This window comes from Ammospiza nelsoni, chromosome 13, assembly GCF_027579445.1.
Source record: "Ammospiza nelsoni isolate bAmmNel1 chromosome 13, bAmmNel1.pri, whole genome shotgun sequence".
Lineage (NCBI taxonomy): Eukaryota > Metazoa > Chordata > Aves > Passeriformes > Passerellidae > Ammospiza > Ammospiza nelsoni.
In genome coordinates, this window is record NC_080645.1 from 16121960 (window position 1) to 16142744 (window position 20785).

The 20785-nt window shown below is 36.4% G+C and overlaps 1 protein-coding gene across 5 annotated transcripts in view; it reads left to right on the forward strand.

Moving 5' to 3' along the window:
• WWOX (WW domain containing oxidoreductase) overlaps window positions 1-20785 on the forward strand; it is a 473442-nt gene that overhangs the window by 20426 nt on the left and 432231 nt on the right. The gene's annotated exons all lie outside the window — the stretch shown is intronic.

Below are 20785 nucleotides of genomic sequence, written 5' to 3' on the forward strand. Positions count from 1 at the left end.
TACAGTGAGAGATTTCAGAGGGTCATTTTTGTACTTTTCAAACACAAGAATGTTTTTCCTTTTTTGAGTTCGTCAGGCTCTGCAGCCCTGCTGCCAGGCTGTCACAGTGGTTTTTTCCTTCTACCTTCTTCCCACTTTCTTTCATTTTTCTCCCATTTTTCTCACACAAACACCAGCTTTTCAGTCCCATCTATTGTCTTGTTGCTCTTTGATTCCTTTCCCTGATCCCCAGTTTTTTAAACGACCTTCTAAGGCCTTAATTAAAATATATTCAGCTGTCCTAATTTATTCCTTCCACAATCATTTATTTGCTAGCAAGGATTGCAAGCTACTTTTGTTTGAGCTTGCTGGGACTGCAGACTTCCATGAGAGAATGTGGTGACATCTCTACACTTAAATGAATAAAAGACCAATGGATCAGATTCTTGGATTTTTATTTCTTTCCAGCTAAAATTAGTCATGACTGTTTTGCTTTTATTTCCTGAGCTCTCAAAGTATTTCAGCTGCTCCCAGATGACATGGGAGAGCACTCACTAGTATTAATATTTACACATAAGTAGTCTAAAGATAATTATAATATTTATTAATGCAAAACAAATGGTGCTTATTTATGTGTATTTCCAGATAAGTGATGCTTTCAATATTGCGAATTCTTGTAACCACAAGTTTCATGAAGAATCAATCTTTGGATTTAGGCCTTTTTCTCTTGCCCAGATCATATGAATGACTTACAGTAAAGGGTTGGTTGGGAAAAATGTCTTCCTTGCTGCTTTCATCCCATTAAAACTCTCTTATTTTTTAAATTAAAAAAAATTGTTTTAATTTCATTTATTAAATTAAAAAAAATCAATGGGATATAATTCTAAGCAAATTCCAACAGAGGCCAGCACTAAATATGCCTGTTTATATGGGGTTTATCTAACTAAAACTAGGCAGTGGTGAACATTTTTTATTTGAAAAATATCCCATTACCCTCTTAATCCTAACCATATCTCTGACCACTTTGAAGACAATGGGAGTTCAGAATACTTGTCTTAAATACCTGTATTATCTCACCCAAAGTTAATGAGTTGTTAATTGAATGAAGAACATTGAAGGTCAAATTACTCTAGAAACACTGCATTTATTTACTAACAGTTTTCAAATTCTAATTGTTCAGAAAAAGAGTCTCATCTGTAAACTGGTAGCTGGAAAACCTTCAATGCATCTTTGTAATGGCTTTGTTGTTGTTTATTGAGAGGGACTAATTAACTTTGATTATTGCACTAATATTATGGCACTTTGACAGTCCCTCAGATTTATGACTCTGGGAAAATAAACAAATGAAATGCAGGTGCTGGAGCAGAAAGAATAAGTTATTACTGAACTTTAATTACTTGGAGTGTGTAACCAGGAGAGAATTAGTTGATGAATTACAAGATGCTTAAAATTTACATCAAATTGTAAGCAGTCTTGAGGAAAATAAACACAAAATCCAGCCCCAAAATCAGCTACTGAAAACAAAGAGACAAAGATTAATTTGACTGATTTGCTTCTAATATTAAAATATGGATGTAAAATATTAATTTTTAGCTTATAGGTGTAACTACAGGAAGTTGTTAATTGAAAATCCTTTCCTAAAAATGAAAAAACTTAAGAAAATACCAACAACCTCTGCATGAATTTTCAATATGCAGCTGCAACTATTCTGCTATAAAGAGCTTCAAAGCGTGCACAGAATTTTGTCTCCTGTGTTCCTGGGGAAAGAAAAATTATTGAAAGGAAGTTGATTTACTTTTCAATTTGAAATCAATTTAAAGAAAAATACACCTGGTTAGGTTGCACCCTCACCAAGCCTCACGCTCATGGTACTCAGGTAGGATTTTCAGTCGCAATAGTGCTACCCACTTGTTTGATGTTTTCTTGTAGATCTTTGAGATTGAATCTCTGAGCTGCACTGTTAAATACAATGTTCCTCCAGTAATCTGAAGGGTAGGAATCTGATAAATATGTTCCTACTCTTTAACTGAGTAGGAAACCAAACCTCTTGTCATTTGCATGAAATATGCTCTTATAACAAAAAACCCCAAACTGTTGGAAATGGAGTTCTAGTGTGTTTACCTGTCCTAAGTGTGGAATATTACTATAAATTTTTGTAATTTAATTTGTATTTTTATAAAAACATGTATATTACAAAAAGCAGTGTGTACCCTGTGCTGACGTTTCTGTGGGGCAGTATCCTTTGGTACTCAAGGTTTAGATGTTGGACACAGAATATTTCTTTTTCCACTCTTTGTAGATACAAAAGAGTTCCACCTACTTTGCAAGAAGAGAAAATGATTAAAAGTGTGTAACAGAATGACTTGTTATTTCAAATTTTGATACAATTATCTAATTGATGGGCTGTATTAAATAGAACCTGAAATATATATGGAAAAACCTGTAATTTTTAAAACCCCAACCACCACCTCTCCCAAACCATGACAAAAAAAACCCAAAACCAAATCAAACCTAGTGTAATGCAGCATTTAAAAATAAAGTACAGCGTACATAAAATAACAGTGCTAAGGAAAACCACCCAGCTGGGTCCCCTAGTGAGTCTGTTTGTGACATCCCTGTCTGCAATGCCACAGAGTGTCTGCAGAAACACCTCTCTGCTCTGGGTCTGTTGTACTTTGAAATCAGTTGTTAGGCAAAAAATGCGGTTTCAGTTTGCTTGTAGTGAAAGCTGAAAATCAGGTTTATAAAGAAAAAATGGGATGGCTAAATGGCTTGAGAAAATCCAATTGTTAAGATTTAGAGAAAAAAAGCAGGAATAATTGGAGAAAATAAGATTTTTTTTCAGATTAGCTGCCATTATGTTTAAAAAGCAAATGAAAACTGATCTTAACTGGCTGTTGTAGACAAGTCTAGAGAACTTTGTTTGTAACAATTTATGCCTGAAGAGCTGTTTTATAGGGAATTTGAGCCATTTGAGTGGTGATTACCCATATAAACTTGCTAATTACTTTGGTTAAGTGACATTTGTTTGCAACCTGCAGTATTGCAGTTATTTTCTTTCTAAACTACAGCAGAATTTTGCTAATATTGCAAATCAAGGGTAATTGCCTTGTGTAAAGCATTGTGACAAGTTTTAATGTGATTGGTCTGGCTGGTCTATCAAATATAATTTTTATGGAGGGGTATGGTTGATTATATTGGTGCAATCTAATGTTTATGCACATGCATTTATATAGACAGAAAAAGGAAGAGAAAGTGTGTAAAGGCAGCAGATAAAAAGAGAGATCAGTATAGCTTTCCATTTGATATCTGGAAAATGAGTGTTCCTGCATGATGACGTTCAATATCAATTTAAAACTGTTTGATAATTTCTTGCTCGGAAAAGAGGAAATTAGAATTCTAGAGTTATGATTCATTTTAATCAGAAAGAAATTGTCAAACATAAATCTCTCCTTGAGTAGTGAAAAGGCCTGAAAGCAGCCAAGAAAAATATCAATACTTTGCAAAGGAGGAATGATTGTTCCAATTCGTAGCTTAATTGACTTTGAGGCTTAATGAAAAACACTACAGTGCTGTTTGTACACATAGTTACTCTGACAAACATGGAAATCTATGCTCCAGGAAGAGAGGCTAGGTAATTTATTTTACATTATTATTGATATAATTTTCTAATTGAGTATGAGCAGAATGTTTGGAGAAGAGTGCGTAGCTCCAGATGTTAGTGGTATTCTCAAGAAAATACTTAAGAATATGAATGAATAAAATATTTCATAAATCACAGCTTTTCTTGCCAAGAAGCTCTCATTTATTTATTCCTGTCAAATAGTCTTTGAAGTACATATTAAAAGATAAATTGTAAGTTTAATATTTCATAAAAAGTATAATGTTTCTTTGGTGATTATTCCTCAAAGTTAAACCTACACCTACATTAAAGATTTGATTAAACTGTAAAAAGAACATTTGACTTTGCTTTTTAAGTAGGGACTCACAAGGTAGAGATGTGACAAGAGAAGAGAGAAAAGCTGTGAAGAAAACCAACCAAACAAACATGACTCCTTGCTGTATTCCTTTCCCCTGAAGTATTCTTCACTGAAGGAGTGATTTATATTCTTGCTGATTAAGTAACTGAATGAAATTAAAACCTGATAAGTGAGTCTTGGTATTCCAGTTGTGATCCTGTGAAGTGCAGAAAAAAGACAAGCAGCAAACTGGGCACATTTGCCAGTCCATGGGCAGCAGTTTTCATGTGGTCACTGTGTGTGTTTCCCCCTCGAGGAAGGGGCTCTGTTTTCCCTTAAAGTGTTTGGTCTCCACTGCTGTCCGTGGTTTAGAATTTTTTGCAAACCTCCTCATGGTTAGTGACAGGTTTCCATTTATGGGAAAAGCTGGAGACTGCCTAGGAGATGGCTTTGGAGGTGTAGTAAATGCTGACTGAAACTACAGTCTGTTAGTACAGAATCAAAGGGTTCTAAGTGGTGCTGAATAAAAGTTCTTAAAAATAATCCTCAAAATAGGAAATATTTCAGAATATCCTACAAAAAAAGCACATGAATTTCTGTGACTATTACTTCCAATATCTGTTATTATTTTGTCTTGTTTCAAAGCACGATATCCTAAACTCTCTATTGCTGGTTCACATGCCATCACAGTGTAATATACACTTAGAAAGGCCTGCAATATATGGACATATTTCATTTTCCAGTGCTTGAGCAGTGCCCATACCGAAGAATCATGTTAAAGGGAGTTATCCAAACCTTGCTGTGGGGAAAAGGCCTTGCAGGAAGGGGCAGGATCTTGTATTAAATGAACTGCTAATGCAATACAATAAAAAAAAATCTGCATCAACTTGTCTCACTTGCAGCTGTGGACACTCCAACTAAAGAATTATTGCCTCTACTGAGTATAAAGCCTTTTTTAATTCTTCAGGATGTGATCCAGATTTTTCTGAAACGAAGGGATCTTTTAATTAACTAATTGCAGTGCAATCAGACCGTATGTTACTTGTGGAGAATTGACAGAATAAACATTACCCAGTTCTCTTGTTGGCAACAGCTCATTGGGGCCAATATGAATGTATGACCAGATTTTGGCCATAATATTTAAGAATTCACTAAGTTTCTGTGAGTAATCTGCTCAGTTGAGAAACCCTAAGAGAGTGATGTGTGCTGTAAAGCTATTTTCCAAATACAGATACTTAAAAATCCCCCCACATGAAGTTAAAAACATGGAACGGTACAATCAACATTTACATGGATGGATTGTTGAGATCTTTTTTTTTTTTTTTTGTACACCATAAACATATGGCATGAATTTGATTTCATTACAGATGCTGAGAAAAGGGAAAGGCAAATATTTATATTACATTCATGTTTTACAGTAAAAACAGTGTTCAGTTTGTTTATACAGTTCCACTGTTACAGTTTTTATGGTTAGTAATGAAACTGCTGTAAAGCAGAGTCTGAATTATATAGCAGATGTGTTAAGCCCCTAACTTTCAGGGTTGGGCATCCTCCTGAATACTGATAGCAGTTACTTGCAGAGTTGATGTACTGGCTGCAGCTGAGCTGTTTCACACTTACATTTTCATCTGCAGTTAGCTCTGCACTGGTGCTGTATGGATACATAGAACTGATTATTTATCATGATGGAGCAGCCCAGCCCTCCCAGGGTGCCCTGCCTGCTGCTGCTGCAGGGACAGGGTTTGTTCCACTGGGACATGCTGCCCTTAGCAGCTTCCAACCCCCAAACCTGAGATAACCTTTAAACCTTGACCCCTGCCCAAATCCAGGAGTACTGGTTTCTCTGGGTCTGGATTGAAGGCACTTGAGAGGGTAGTTCATGTTCAGACTCGGGTGTTTATTATTTCTTATCAGTAAAACAACCTCACAACCGTGAGTTCTGCAGCTTTTCATTAGAAGGCACAAAATGGCCAACAATCTCTTGTTACGAGGTCTTTTAAGGCTAAACTATCCAATTAAGAGCTGACACCTGGATTATTTTCCCTTTTAACCCAATAACTGATTCCAAAGATTATTTTCCCTTTTAACCCAGTAACAATGCAAACTTTTCTGCCCAATTCCAAAATGCCACCCAAACCCATGGAGAAGAAGGAAGAAGCAGCATGAATAAGAAACCCAGGATGACACCCTGTGCCCTCCATCTTGCTTCCATCCACAACATTCTAAAAATCCCAAAACCTAAATTTCTCACCAAGTGATACACGTACCCTACTCTCTATAATCTATTTCACACTTTTGGGGATTCCAGTCTATATTGAAGTCTGGGAAACATTCTCCATGAATGAGGGTCAAAGTTAGGACACCCCAGAGCAGACAGAGAAATATTCCCAGTGCCCTGGGTTTCCACACAGGAGCAAACCCTAAATCTGTTTGCACCCCAAAGCACCCAGGTGTGCCTGAGTTCATAACTGTACCCAGCTCATAGGAACTGAGCACTCCCAGAGCAATCAGGTTGCAGGGTTTTAAACACAGTAAGACAATTGGCCATGGTTTCCTCCAGTAAAGATAAAAGTTGTCTTTTGAGTTGGCTTAATTACTTCTACTCTCATAATTCTCTTCACATTCCAATATCTGTTACACGTGTATAGAAAAAAAAAATCTAAAATGTAATTTTAAAAGAAGTCACAGTATTTTACTATTCCTTAATTTTTTCCTCCAGTCAGCAGAATTTTATACATAGAAATGTTGAAGTGATCTTTTTGGTAATTTGTTTCTTTAGCACAGCCCTGCTGTTCTTAATCTGGAAATGTGAGTCACAAAATCCCTACCATGCCTAAAGCTTTATAATAATACTACTTAAAGGCAGTTTGAGCTTTTTAACAAAAAAAAAATTTAAGTTCCCCCCTAGACAGTAACAGACCTCAGGATAACCCCTTTAAAAACTGCACTTTATGCTTGGTCTTCAATTAGAAGTCACTAGGAGACACTATGTGCTTAAAGATATCACCAACCTGTCTGGGGATGTCTGTCTTTATAAAAAAGTAGACTTTGTACATTGGCTTGAGTGTAGCTTATAGGATGCAAAGTTTGGGTTTTCTCTGATAATTTGTGTATTTAGTGTAACTTGGGCTTGGTCTTTTCCTGAAGCTTTCTCTCTCAGAATGTGTTGTATCAAACCCTTTAATGTTGCTGACATTGAAAACTCATTTACTGTGGTACAGATAGATGTGTTCTTACATTGAGTGAGTTCTGCTGTCACTGGATTTTTAGCTGTCAGTTCTGGGAGAGGAGGAATTAAAGTGTCTGGATAAATGTATATATATTTTAAACCATCTTCACAATTAATCTGATTGTAACATAAGCTTGTAATATATTCCATTAATGAAGAAGACAAGCTTAGCTTATGGTAAATACAGTACTAAGTGTTTATAGTGCATTTCATATTTTACATGATTCCCTTTATAATTCTGCTTATCTTTTCATTCTAATTCCCTAAAGAACGTATAAAAGAACCCCTAAAGAGAGTAATTACTGCTCTATTCCTTAACCAAGGCTCCTCTTGCAAAAAGAAATCTGAGCAGCTTTTTAAAGAAGGCAGTTTTAAATAAAAATGCAAATAAGCTGCTTTGTAACCACATTAATTACCCACCTAGCCTCTTATTACCGTGTTTGTATTGTTTGCAAACACTATTTACAGTGGTGTGGAAATTACCATTCCTGGGCTGGAGGAGCTGTGCTGGTGGGTTGTGCTTTGGACCCAATTAGAGCGAGCCCTGTCTGCAGCGGGCTCGGGGGAGCAGGAATAGCCTTGCACTGTCAGAGCAGGCATTAGCTGGGCTGCACAGCCCTGCCTGTAATTATAGCCCTGCTCCTCTTCTGCCTCTGCGTGCCTGCCACTCTCTGCATGCTAAAACTGCCTCACTCATGATTTAATGTGCACTCTGATCGTTGTTTTCTGTGGAAGTCGTGGTAAAATCTGGTGGGTGCTTTTTGTCGCCAGATTCGTTCTTTGCTTTAATTTTATAAGAAGTAAACAAAATACTCATGCCTTTGTGTTCAGGACGTTACACGTTTCCATTAATCATATTTTCACATTAATCCCTCAACTTTATTAGTTTATTTCATCGGCAGAAGTGAACAGGGTGGGCTATACGTTGGTATTGCAAGCAGTGTTAGTGGGCAGTGATTGCAGCTCTTCCAGCACATTGAAGAATGCTTCATAACAAAACACACTCTCACTTGTCAAGTGCAGTGCACACTTGTTGCTAACCTGGTGTGTGTTGTGTTCTTGTCTTGGTTTTCTCTGTAACAATTCCAAAATGGGCCTTTACCCTAAAAATTTCCCAGAAATTAAAACAAAACCAAAGAGGTCACACAGCATTCATGTTTTTACACTTATAAATGTTTTTCAGATCCCAAAGAATTTGATTTGATGGGTCATAGAGCCTGCAATGTGCAGAATCAGTTCTTTAAGATTTGTTTTCTTAAGCCTGTAAGCAGTCTATCAAAATGGTTAATGAATCTTCTGAAGTACAGAAATATATTTTGGTTGAGCTCAGCATGGGGAAGAAAAAGGTAGAGAGATTATTTTTTTCCTGCTTGTGGATCTGCAGTGCTTTGACAGGGTGATAATGTTTAAAAGAATCTTGATGATAAACCCAAAAATCTTAAGGTCTTACTGTGACACTAGGTGTAGTAGAGCAGGAAAATAGTAGCTCCAGGATGGTGTAGTACAACTGCAGAATTGTTATGCATTAAAAAGAAAGGAGAAAAAAGAATAAAAAGTGGTTGCAGGATCACTTGCAGTTTTAGCAGTGACAAGGGACTAATGTGAGGGCATCAAAAGAAGCACTGACTTGTTTCATGATCCACAATAGCTTATAAAACTGAAGATAATTATCAGGCTTATATGACTACAGAGCAGCATAAGTGACATAAAACAAGCATAGCTGGAGCTCAACAGGAATGCAGGAGGTGTCTTGAAAACAGACTTGCTGAGCAGAGTGCTTAAAAAGTGCTAATAATTTATGTGATTGTCAATTATATTTGTAAACCTTTTATTACTATAAAGCCAAAGCATCATACTTTTTGTTTAATTTACTGTCCTTTCTAATTTCTCCTAATTTTTAAATTCCCTTTTGTCTCAATAATCACATTTGGAGGTGGTGTGCTAAACTTGTTCTTTCCCATATTTCAGTGGGGGTCACTGAGACAGAGTATTAACTTCAACAAGGAACTTTGCTTATAATAAAAACATGGGATTAATGCAGCAAAATGAGCATTTGGGGTAGGATTTTTAACTTTGTTTTTACTAGAGCAAAGCAAAATCAGCTTTGAACCAACATTTCAGTCAGTGGGCAGAACTGAAGGGACTTTATCTCTTAGACATCAGAGAACCCTTGAGAGTAGGTGGGAAAGAAAGCACAAAACCCAGTTCAGGGAGAGTTTCAGTCTGCACCTGTATTCTGCTTTGAATGCTGAGATGTTCTCAGGATGTTACTCTGCTGTTTAGAAGGAGCTGCACACTGCCTGCAGCTGCAAAACAGGACATCAGGAGATCTGGAGTGCTGGTCACCCTCTCTGTGACATTTATGCCTTGTGTGGTCAGGGAGATTTAATGTTTTCCTCAGTTATACCCGCTTATAAATTTTAGGAACTGTTCATTAATGTAGTCATGTTTAACATGTTATGGCTACAAACAAAGACATGAGTGTATGTGCTCATTTCTAATTAATTTGTGCAATTATGTTTTATAATCTAGGTGTTTGCAAAGCAGAACATAGTACACCCCATTTACTGTCTGCTGTAGCTAATAAAAAATAATAGAATGAAATAAATCTTGAAACTAACTTTAATTGTAAGTATAGATTAGTTGTAAATTGTATCTTTGTTATGTTTATTTTTAATTCTGCAGTGTTGCAGGTTTGTAGAGCATCCCAATTAGTGTAGTTATTCACAGTAATGATGAGTTAATTGCTGTAAATGCTGAATGTTATTTCAGTGACAATTTAAATACAGTACTGAGATACTTTTTAAAAATGTAGGACTGGAAATAAAGGAAAAAGGAAATGGTGGCAATAATGAGAATGGTTAATTTTATAAAGATTTTTTTCAGCATTCAAAGTGATAAACTCGATAAGATGATGAAAAATATGTGAAGAAGAAAGAAATGTAACATTTAAAAATAAAATCTTGCCATCTCAGCTAATACCATTATAAATATGAACACAAACAAGGTAACACAAACTGTGTATTTCACCATGCACTTAAGTATTAATTAAGAACATTTGATTGAGCTCATCTGAAATGGATTTCTGTTTTTGCAATGCTGTTTGTGTTTTCCTGCCAAAGCCTCTCTGGCTTCCAGCTCATCCTCTGCAGGTTGGGAGCCCTCCCTGGCCGTGGTGCTGCTCTGCTGTCAGTGTCAGGTGAATTCTGTGAATGCTTAAAGAGAAGAAAGTGCCTCTAGCTTAAGAGAGGAGTGTTTTCCCTTCTGATGAGCTGTAGTAAATCCTCCCACTTGGAAAGCTGTGGAGTATACCTGTGAGAAAGGAGCTGGTCCTTGTGTTTCCCTGAGCATGCACGCTGTGAGAGATATTAATAGCTTCCTTCAGCAGTGTCCCACTTAGAGGAACTGTGAAGTGAAATATTTCATTCTGTCCTGGTTAAATTAACCTTACATTTTCCTCTGAAATGGCATGACTACCTAGAGAAAATTTGAAGTGTACTATGTACTTTCACACTGCAAGGGGGGAAAATGGTATCCAGGGTAGTATTTATGCATTAAATATTGTTTTTCAGTTCAGGATTGGTTGAGTGCAGATTTGGTAATGGAAACAGGTGCCATGTACTTCTCTGTTTGATGACCTTCTTAAATAATCAGAGAGGTCTTAAAACTCCTTGAGATATTGTGGCATAAGTGATAAGTTGGATTTTTACATTCAAAAGACTTTATAAAGCATCAGCAGAAATGTGTTCCTTTCAGTTCTAAGAACGGTGCAGTAAAGGAAAAGCTCTTCCACTCGTTTGGGGGAGTTTTTGGAGCCTCCCCTCACACCAGGAATTCACTGAGGGAATAAAGCTGAGAACAACAATGCACAAACCTGAAAGTCACAGACATTCAGGTTCATCTGTTTGGTCCTGTCCTGACAGAAATCATTACGAGTTTGATAGATTTATTTATAAAGACTTGCTTCAATATTTAAAGTACATCTATTCCAACATTCCTCATTTCAAGCTCGGCTGTGGATCAAGATGAAAGAAAAATTAAATTGTATATTGAAGAGCTGTTAATTGAACTGCACTGCATTTAGCAAGGGAGCATCAGCTTCAGGCAGTCAATACTACAGAGAATTTTTAATGTACTGTATCACTAGATTGTCAGTTTGTATTGGAGAATGCAAACAGACTGCTTCGACTGATGATAAAGCCCTGGAAACTTCTAAGTTGTTGAGGGAAGAAAATGTTATTTTGCTCTGATATATTGTGACAAAGGTGTTGATGGAAGCAGGAACATTTTTCTAGGTGAATATTATTTGAATATCAGATTCTGATTTTAGTGGGTAAAGATTGGGTACTGATTTTTCTTTATGGGAGAAAACCAAGTTCCTCAGAACTCTTGGACTGGCACAAATGTTACTTTACAATTTGAGCAGCTCTGAAAGTCTCATTTAAAAATATTAGTTCTCTCCAGATATAATTCTAAAAAATAGCATATCAAAAAGCTTTAGAAATGCTTTAGAAAAATGTTATCTCTTTTTCCTTAGGCAGTGTTAATTTCTTTTGTAGTTAATCTTTTGCACTGGAATTTAGTACATTTATAGTTAAAGATTCTTTTTAACAGCTGAATTATTTAAGCACGTCTTCTGGGGTAACATGGTCTGTTTGGTGTTAAGTATGAAATACTTTTTATTTCATTTTCTTCACTGATAAAAAAGAAATAACTAGAGGCATTTGTAGAACCAGAACCGATTTAGGACTGTGGTGTTAGATTAAAGATGTACTATTTTAAGACATAGCCTGTTACAGTTGTCATACTTTGGGATAAAATTCTTTCTTTTGGTGTTCCTTACAGGGCTTGAAGTTCACCTTCAGAAAAAGCAAAGCAAGTCTGAAACTTGTTAATAATTTAAAAATGTCAGTCTGTGGTGTTTTCCATAAATGTGGTAGGTCTCAAGGAAGTGGTAAAATTTAAAAACTCCATATATTGTCTTGTCTCTTGAACAGAAAGGTTGGGTTTAGTCTGGTTCTTCTGGGTTCCTCTATGGCATCTGAGGAGACTGGGAGTAGCTTTTTTGTCAACACAAATATTATGCAATAGAAGAGAATTTTCATTTGTATAAAGGAATTTATTTCATTAGTATGAAAACATTAATGGCTTCAAAAGACCTCATTTCCCCATGGTGCTGAAATCTCACCAAACTGGTGAAAGTCTTGTGACTCCAAAGCCAAAATAAAAGAGCAAAATCCACTCTTTGTAAGTGCCTGACTTTGCTTCTTAATTTTGGTGTTCTACAGACAAACTTTGTGCAGAGCTGTGAGGAGGTCAGAGGTATTTAAACAGATTTGATCCTGTAGCTGCTCTCCCTGCTAGGATGATGTTGCTGAAGCCAGAATTGATGTTGCTTGCATGCTGTCAACTTACTGTTGCATTTTCCAAATTTTTCTAATTGTTTCCCTTTAGTAAAGTCTGGGAATATTTCTCACCATGCGAAAAATTGCAAGAAGGGGGGTACTGCATATTCTGAATATCCTGGTATTTTGCCTTAGGTATCAGAAAGTTAAGGTCTAGATCAAAGGTGTGTATTTGATTTAAAGAGTATCCTGTAAATATTTGAACTTAGACTAATGTGCTACTGACTATATCTTTAGAAATATTACAATTAGTGAAATGCTACACTTAAAAGCTGTACAAAAATCCCTTAATTCATATTAGAAGGTATAATTTTAATAGCTAAAATACTTGTATGCAATTCAAGTTAAAATCATTTTGTTGTATGAATGTTACTTTGAATATTTGCTTGAAACAGTAATGTAGAGCAACATATTCAGTGGCTTTGCTACACTTGTCTGAGACAGTGTTTGACAGCATGAATACATATGGTAATGTTCAAGAATACTTTACATGACAGCTTGACAATCAGAGTAATTAAGATAATTCTCCAAAGCTCTGGAAAATACCATATATCAGAGGTCAGCTTGAAATCGTGCAGGAATAAATGAAAATTCTTCAATTTTATTTTTATGTAGGGAAATCCTGTATTGTCTGTGTAGTGGGTAGTTGTCTGGTATGAGGGCATATTCTGAGAGCCATTGTAGCAGATTTAGTGTAGGATACATGGATAAATCCATTAATATAGTTGGAAATTTACCAAAAAAATGCAATTGTGATGGCCAGGAACACGAGGTCTTCACAATGAGTTCTGTTTTATTGTTGGAAGAATGGAAGATTTTTTTCTGTGGAGCAAGGTTAAGTTGGGTGGCTTCCCTGTGACTCTAAGGTAGTTCAAGTTTAAATGTTAATAAGCTTCAAGAAGATGTGTGTTCATGTTTCCTTTTTTTTTTTTTTTTCTTATTAGACTACCAGTTAATTTGTGCAAACTCCTCATCTCCAGGCAATCTGATTAAAAAAATGGTATATTTCCTGTTTCTTTATGCACTGTGTAGCTGCATGAGGCAATATCTTTAAAATGTAAAAAAGCCTACAAAATGCACAGTCTGATAACAACAACAAATCTAATCTAAAGTGACAACTGGGAGACTTTCCCAGACGTTTTTCTCTTTAATGTAACATGACTTTAAATTGATGCAGCCCCTCAGTGATTGAAAAACTCTCAGAGCTTGTCTCCCATGATTACATTTCTGATCTGTACAACTTAATTTTTTAACTCGGTGAATCTCACTTTTGCGAGTGAGCAGTTTGTCTCTGTTGTAAGAGGGGGAGTCTCATGGAGGCATAAGCAATGGAACAGTAATCCTGTGAAAAGTATATTCCTGATAGTCATCCTGGCCAGAAGCTTGCACTTTTTCTTTCTCTGAATGATCCAGAAGTCAGCTGGTGGGTAAGGCACTGAATTGAGTTCTGGTTTATACTTACACAGTGAATTCAGTGTTACATTGACAGAATTAAGAGTAGCCAAACTTTGGGTAACTTCCCCCCTCTCTTTGTTACAACATTTTAATTCTGCTTAAGGTACTTATTATCTTCAAATTTGCTTCTCTCTTTTTAAATTTTTTTAGAAATTATTTTTGAATTTTATTGTACTGGCATGTGTTACACACTACCTTAAGCAAACAAACAAACATAAAACCCTGAGATTTTAGGGTTTTATGGTTATTAGGGTTCCTGAGTTACTTTATTGTGAAACAAGTCACTTCAGATTTAGTAATGAACTGACACAGTATATTTTATAGTGGGAAGATATGGAGGATAAAATGACAATATTTTTAATCATTATTCCAATTTAAGTTGTATTGACTTCTGGATTTCTTGTTATAATTTAGGTAATTGATTGTAAGACTTTAACAGATCTACTTAGTAAATGTGAAAGAAGCATCTCCTCTTTGCTCGAGGACACTTTCTGATATTTTCCTGTCCCTGCTGCAAACCTCAGCCTCTGGGCAGGTGGGGCAGCACAGTCAAGGCAAATACTGGGGCTGGGTCTGCCCAAATGGGATGGAATGAGGCACCTGCAGTTGGGAATGTGGGCAAGGAATGGTGTCTGGAGCTGAAAGGAGAGCAGGAAAGTGAAGCAGGCAGCACATGGGAAAAGGACACATTAGAAGGTCAAAACACTCACTTGATACTGGCCACAGGTTTTTGTTTGGAATATAGCTGTAAAACCAAGAATTGGTTTGTAACTTCCATAAATGGTTGAAAATTGCTTTTGTTTGATAACCCTCATTTTATCCCAGCTTTCTCTTGATATATTTCTAATACAGAAGTACATAAATTCTCATTTACCTTTTCATTTACCTTTAGAAATGTATAAAGATTGAAGAATGATATATGTATAGCAATACTTTATAATATGTATAACTGCTCCTGGGCCTGTTTTCTAGATCTGTGTGCAGGAAAAATGGTCGTGTGTAAGAAGAAATGTCCTGTGGTCAGTTTTGTAGTAAAAATTCTAAAAATCTGTTATTTATTTCTTCATTGCTTCTCTCAGAAGTAGAAAATGATGCCCATGGGTAGATGCAGTGGTTGGTTGATATCAGCTGGAAATAAAAAGAAATAAAAGCCTTTGAAATGTAGTAGCTGGGTTTTATATCAGTGATGCATCAAACCGTGTTGTACTTATGAGATTGTGCCTGACTTATGCCAGGGAAGAGCAATGGGGGTTTCAGAAGACTCTGGGTTTAATCCATAAAAGAGTGGACAATATGCAGGACAGGCAATAGGCACAACAGATAAACTTTCTGCAGGAGGAAGCAGTGAGGTGAATGTTGTTGTCCTTAGGAACATTTCAGCTGCCTTGATTAAAGCTCTGGGGGTGCTGGAGGAAAAAATGGGATAATAATTCTTTTGTAACATCAAAGTTTTGGAATAGTGCAGTAGAATGTAAACCAGCTAAAAATTTAAGATATCAATTTAAGATATATAATATTATCTTTTCCATAAGGTTTAGTAATCAAGCATTTTATTTGACACTTTTGTTGCTTGAACAAAGAAATATACTATTTTGTGATCTATGTCTTAGGGTGCATCTTCTAATGATGAGGTTTTCAATCTTGATTTCAGATCCTTCCTTTAGTTTAGTTTGCAAATGAGAGCAGGTTGTTCCTGCTTTAAGATGGTGAGTTTCATTGATGGAAAACCAATGAGACTGTAATATTCTAAAATCAATAGTCCTGATAGTGATCCTGGTCAGCAACCAAGATCCATCCAGGAACCATAACCTACTTGTAAGAATATTATTTCATAGTACAGCTAAAGTTAATTAATAGAGCCATCAGGACAGTGGTTAAACTGCCAAAATGGTCAAGTCATTGGCCAAAATAAACATGGATCTAGAGACTTCCTGACAGGCATCCACAAACACCTGGAAATTATAGCCATGCAACCATATCAGAGTGCAAATCTGTGTTACAAACTAGTCAAACCACTTCATCTGTTCAGTTGTATAAATCTGGTGTTCATAAGTCATAAGAAATTTGTTATGAATGAAGTCCAGTTCTGTTTGTAAGAAAGTAGCAAAAACTTTGCCATCTGCAGAATGATTTTTCAGGATCACTACTTTTTTTTTTTTCTTAAGATAAAGTAAATATGTTCTGTTGTATTTAATTTGTTTGAGAAATTGAACAATTCGCTATTTAATTGGCTTTTTTTCTCTGTGACTTCTGCTTTATTTCAGTATTAGCTGTTCCCTTCCTGTTGCCAGTTTGTTAAAGCTCCATTCTGGTAGGGAAAAGAGCTGGGGAATCAACATTGCATGTCAAGTAGTTCAGTCATGTCTTTGGGATCTGATTCAAATAATGTCCAGTTCATGGATTGGACTCATGGAATCCATATTATATGGAGTTGGAATGGATTTATTTTTCTTCCTGTGCCAAACAACACTGGAATTATTTGCAATTTTATTTTATTCTCTTTCCATGCCAACTTCTGGTGGAGGGATATGGTCAGGGAATATGAATAATTGTGATTCCTACCTTTATGCCTATCTCTACAGTTAAAAGAGCTCTTAGCAGAGCTGTTTCTGGTAGTGAGCTGATGCAGATGCTTGTACACAGATTTTCTCCATCCTGTATCAGCAGCCTGTGGGGTTTGCATTTTGAGACCTCACCCAACTCATCTTTACCAAGGTGACTGTGGGTTTATCTGGCTTCACCCTCCAGGATATTTTTAATTAGATATAAAGGAATGAATATATTACTTTAAGTTATTTTGATGAAAGAATTCCTGCACTGTCATTAACAATGAGTTAAATGAGCTAAAACTTCCCTCTAGTTCCCTCTCTTTTGATGAGGAAACAAAGCAGTTCTTTGCATGATTAAGATTTGTGGCATCACGCCTGAAATGAGAAACCATAATATGTACTTTATAATTTGTGTAGGTTTTTTTAACTCCTACATGACCACTCTTCTTTTTGTGCCTATTTTTACAGCTGGTTTTGTTATGTTTTCCTTTGATTGAGATGCTGACATCATAAGTTTATATCTCTGTTTTTATTTTTCCTTTATTGCTAAGGAGGTTTATCGATTCCTTGGGCACCTCAAAAGGAGTTGACATTGACAATTTCTGAGGCTCTTTAGAAATTTCAGATCTGGTTGGTTTTAGACTCATTAAACTCAATATGAATTTTTGATAGTTAGTGATGATTAAAACTTACAGCAAGGTGTGTGAAAACATGTGGAAAACCTCAGGGCAATAAGATTAGCCCTTCAGTCATCTGAAATGTGCCAGGAGTTGAGAAAGCTGATTTCCAGTAGCAGTTTTTCAGTATTTTACTGACATTACCATGTAGCAGCAGTTTGAACAACAGACACAGAGAAGAGAAGCAATACAGGTTATTTGCTCTTGGAGAAAGATGATTATTCCAGTGAAAAAAGAAAGGGATTAAATTTTGTTGTTGATAGAGCTCTTGGCTGAATCTCAGAATATATTATTCTGTAAGAGCATGGTTTGGGTTGTTGACCTCTTCAGTATTTCTAATTGTTTCTGCAATAATACCTTCTCACAGAGTTTAGGCAAAAGAGCTCTCCATGCCAAGTGTCATCTGCCAAATAAAATTATCAGATGGTCTTTAATATGTTGAGACATTTTATAAGAAAGGTGCAATCATTTGCCTTATGGATTTTAAATTGTCTCCATTCTAATCTCAGCCTTGCAACCATGAAAAATCATTAAATATTGCAAGATTCAGAGTTTTCTCAGAAATGTTGCAGATGCATCATTACATCCATCTTTTTTTTTTGTGAATGAAAATTGATTCCTGTATCTTGGGTTCATCCTGCATCATTTTGAATGGCTGTTTTGGAACAACTGAGGTGCAGTATTTGGGATCAGTGGGTTGTTGACATGGGATATTTCCTGTTGGCTTTAATTCCGTCCTGAGCACAATAAAAAGCACAATAATTGGCTTGAACTGTGGGTCTGAAGATGGCAGGTTATTTAAAATATTGGGTAACACAAACTGGAGCACCAGTACCTTAAGAGTAGCAAAGGTGCATATTCTGCTAAATAAACTTCAGTAATTACTTTAGGGGTTTTTCCTCTGCAACATTGTAATTTTTCTAGTTTATATTGTTCACAGACTGCTGACCACAGTGACAGTTTTGCTGTTCTTGTATAAAACAACTCACACATGTGTGCACCTGGTCTTCATTACTGTTGCATTGCATATATGGTAATGGCAGAATGGGAAATTTTCTTTTCTGATTTCTGCTGATGACGCCTTGTTTCAGGCACAGCACTTTACAAATACATTGTTCATTAAGTGTCAGTATCCATTAAGCAGCACTAACAGGCAAAAGGACTGTACAAAACACTCTCATCATTTCCATAACAAGAAAGTATTTACTATAAAGACTAAAAAACCCCAACACACCTGCTTTAACTTTTTTTGAGCTGTCAACAGCATGAACATTCATGTTTTACCTTATTAAGGCAAATATATTTGCAATAACAAGGCATAAATATGCAAAAATCCCTTTGAAAAATGCTATCCCCCATAACACTATACTCATATACTTATGAGTTTAAGGTACTGACTGAACAGAATAGGAACACTGAAAACCCCACTTCTAAAAAGTTAATCTTGAAAGTATAATTACAGGTGTAGCGATTGAAATCTATTTTTGGCTGAGCTCAGTTTCATCTTGTGGTATGCTATGACTAATTTGACCCGCTGCATTTTAGAAAATCTTTATTCTCACTGATTCTGGTGTTCTTGCAGACATTTTTGCCAGACACGTGTGACTGTGAGAAGTTACTTCCAAACCTCCAGGTCACACATCAAACGAAGGTGGCACTGAGGAGCTGCCTGGCTGGCTAAAGGCAGGGGAATGTGGGCACCTCTCGTCTCCAGAGGGATGACCACAATTCCTGGATCCATAGGGCATCTCCTCACTCCCAGAGAGGACACCTGACTGCAGCTCCAGGGGCTGGCAGGGCCGGGCTGCAGCTTTTAAGCAGTGCTGGGTTTGCTCTCTGTTCCATGCAGAGAGGAGTGGTGCTCCAGCCAGGGTTTCTGTGTCACCACGAGATGTCACTCTTTTGTTAGAAAAAAATCTATCCAATGGCACGAATATCTGGAAAATAAATTATATAGCCCTAAAAGGTGAAAATGTAGGAATTTAAGGAAGAATATTCTCTAATGTCTTTAGCTGGATTATGTTCTGTTTAAGTAGGGACAATGTACAGGCATTAACATCACTATTTCCAGGTTTGTTAGTGTTGTGGTTTTTCAAGCTGGAGGGACTGTAACAGGATTTAATTAGTTTAAAAGTCAGCAAATATTTGGGTTTGCAACATGGCGGCTGAGATGGATCAGTCGTTGTTGTAATCTTATTTACAAAACTAGAAGTTGCTTAAATACCCGTGCCATGTATCCTTGTGGAGACGGGAATGTGGAAGTCCCCAGTGTCTGTCAGGCACAGTCCCCACTGCCATGGAGCAGGAGTGACATCCTGTGGGAAAGGTTTAAAAGGGACACAAACGAAAGCCTGGAGCCGTCCTGGACCCGGCTTGGATTTGGCCATGGCGTCTTTTTATGTTTTGAAGCCAGCATCTCAAAAGTAAATTAATATCCACTGTTAGCTGTGATTAGAACATCACAGCTTTCTGTCCTTTAGTTTACGCTGTTTTGGGGTCCAGAATTATTGATTTGCATTGCAGGAGTGCTCATGTTTTACTTTGATCAGAGCCCAAAAACTTAGAGCTTTGTAATACAATTTATGATTATATGGTTTCCTAATGTGCTAGGACATGTTACACATGCATTTTCCTCTAAAACGAAAGATAACATGTAGGTTATAGTATATCTTTAAATGGTATCCAAGTACTCAATTTAAATTATTTTTTTAAATTATTGTTTAAATTTAAAGTAATGAGAAAAATATTTCTTATATTTTTGGCCAAAAATTTACGTATTATATTTAACAGAAATGTGAGCTCTGAACTTTAAAACCTGGTTCTGATAACAGAAGTAGTGGCAGAGATTCCAGTATTTGTAGCTAGATGTAAAATTATATACTTGTACAACAGGATTGCAACAGAAATTAAAGGAATTGGAACAATGTTATTGGAATGATGTGACTTTGGCTGCAGAGTAATCCAGATGCTTCTAATTTAATCTCTTTATTAGCCTTTATTTAAAGGCATGGATTGAAAAACTCTCTGGTAGTTTTAAGAAGAGAAATATTCACACCTTTTATTGTAATTCACTGCACGTCTTGCAAGAGGAAATATAAAACTAATATTTCTGTGCATTTTTTCCTGGTTTTAAAAATAGAGATGGATAAAATTGCAGCTCTATCCTCATGTGAAAGGATTATTTGCACATCTGTCTAAGGTTAGTACCTCCTGTGTGGTTATCAGCATCCTTCATTGTGCTTGCTGAAAAAGGGCCAGATGATGAGTGGCTCCTTGCAAGATTAACTTTGTATTTGTAGTCATTAAACAGTGGGAATTTCTACAAACTGGCAGTTTGGGATGCTGAAAGAAAGAGAAAAAAAATTGAGGAAGGAGTATTATAATGGTTGCACATACAGCATCTAGAATAGACTGGGGCTACTGGCAACAAGTGTGGTGGAACAGTTGGTGAGCAGATGTACAATAAATAACTGTCAGGAGGTAAACTGACACCTCTGATAGCCAAAACTGTACTAATCCAGGATTAACAAAG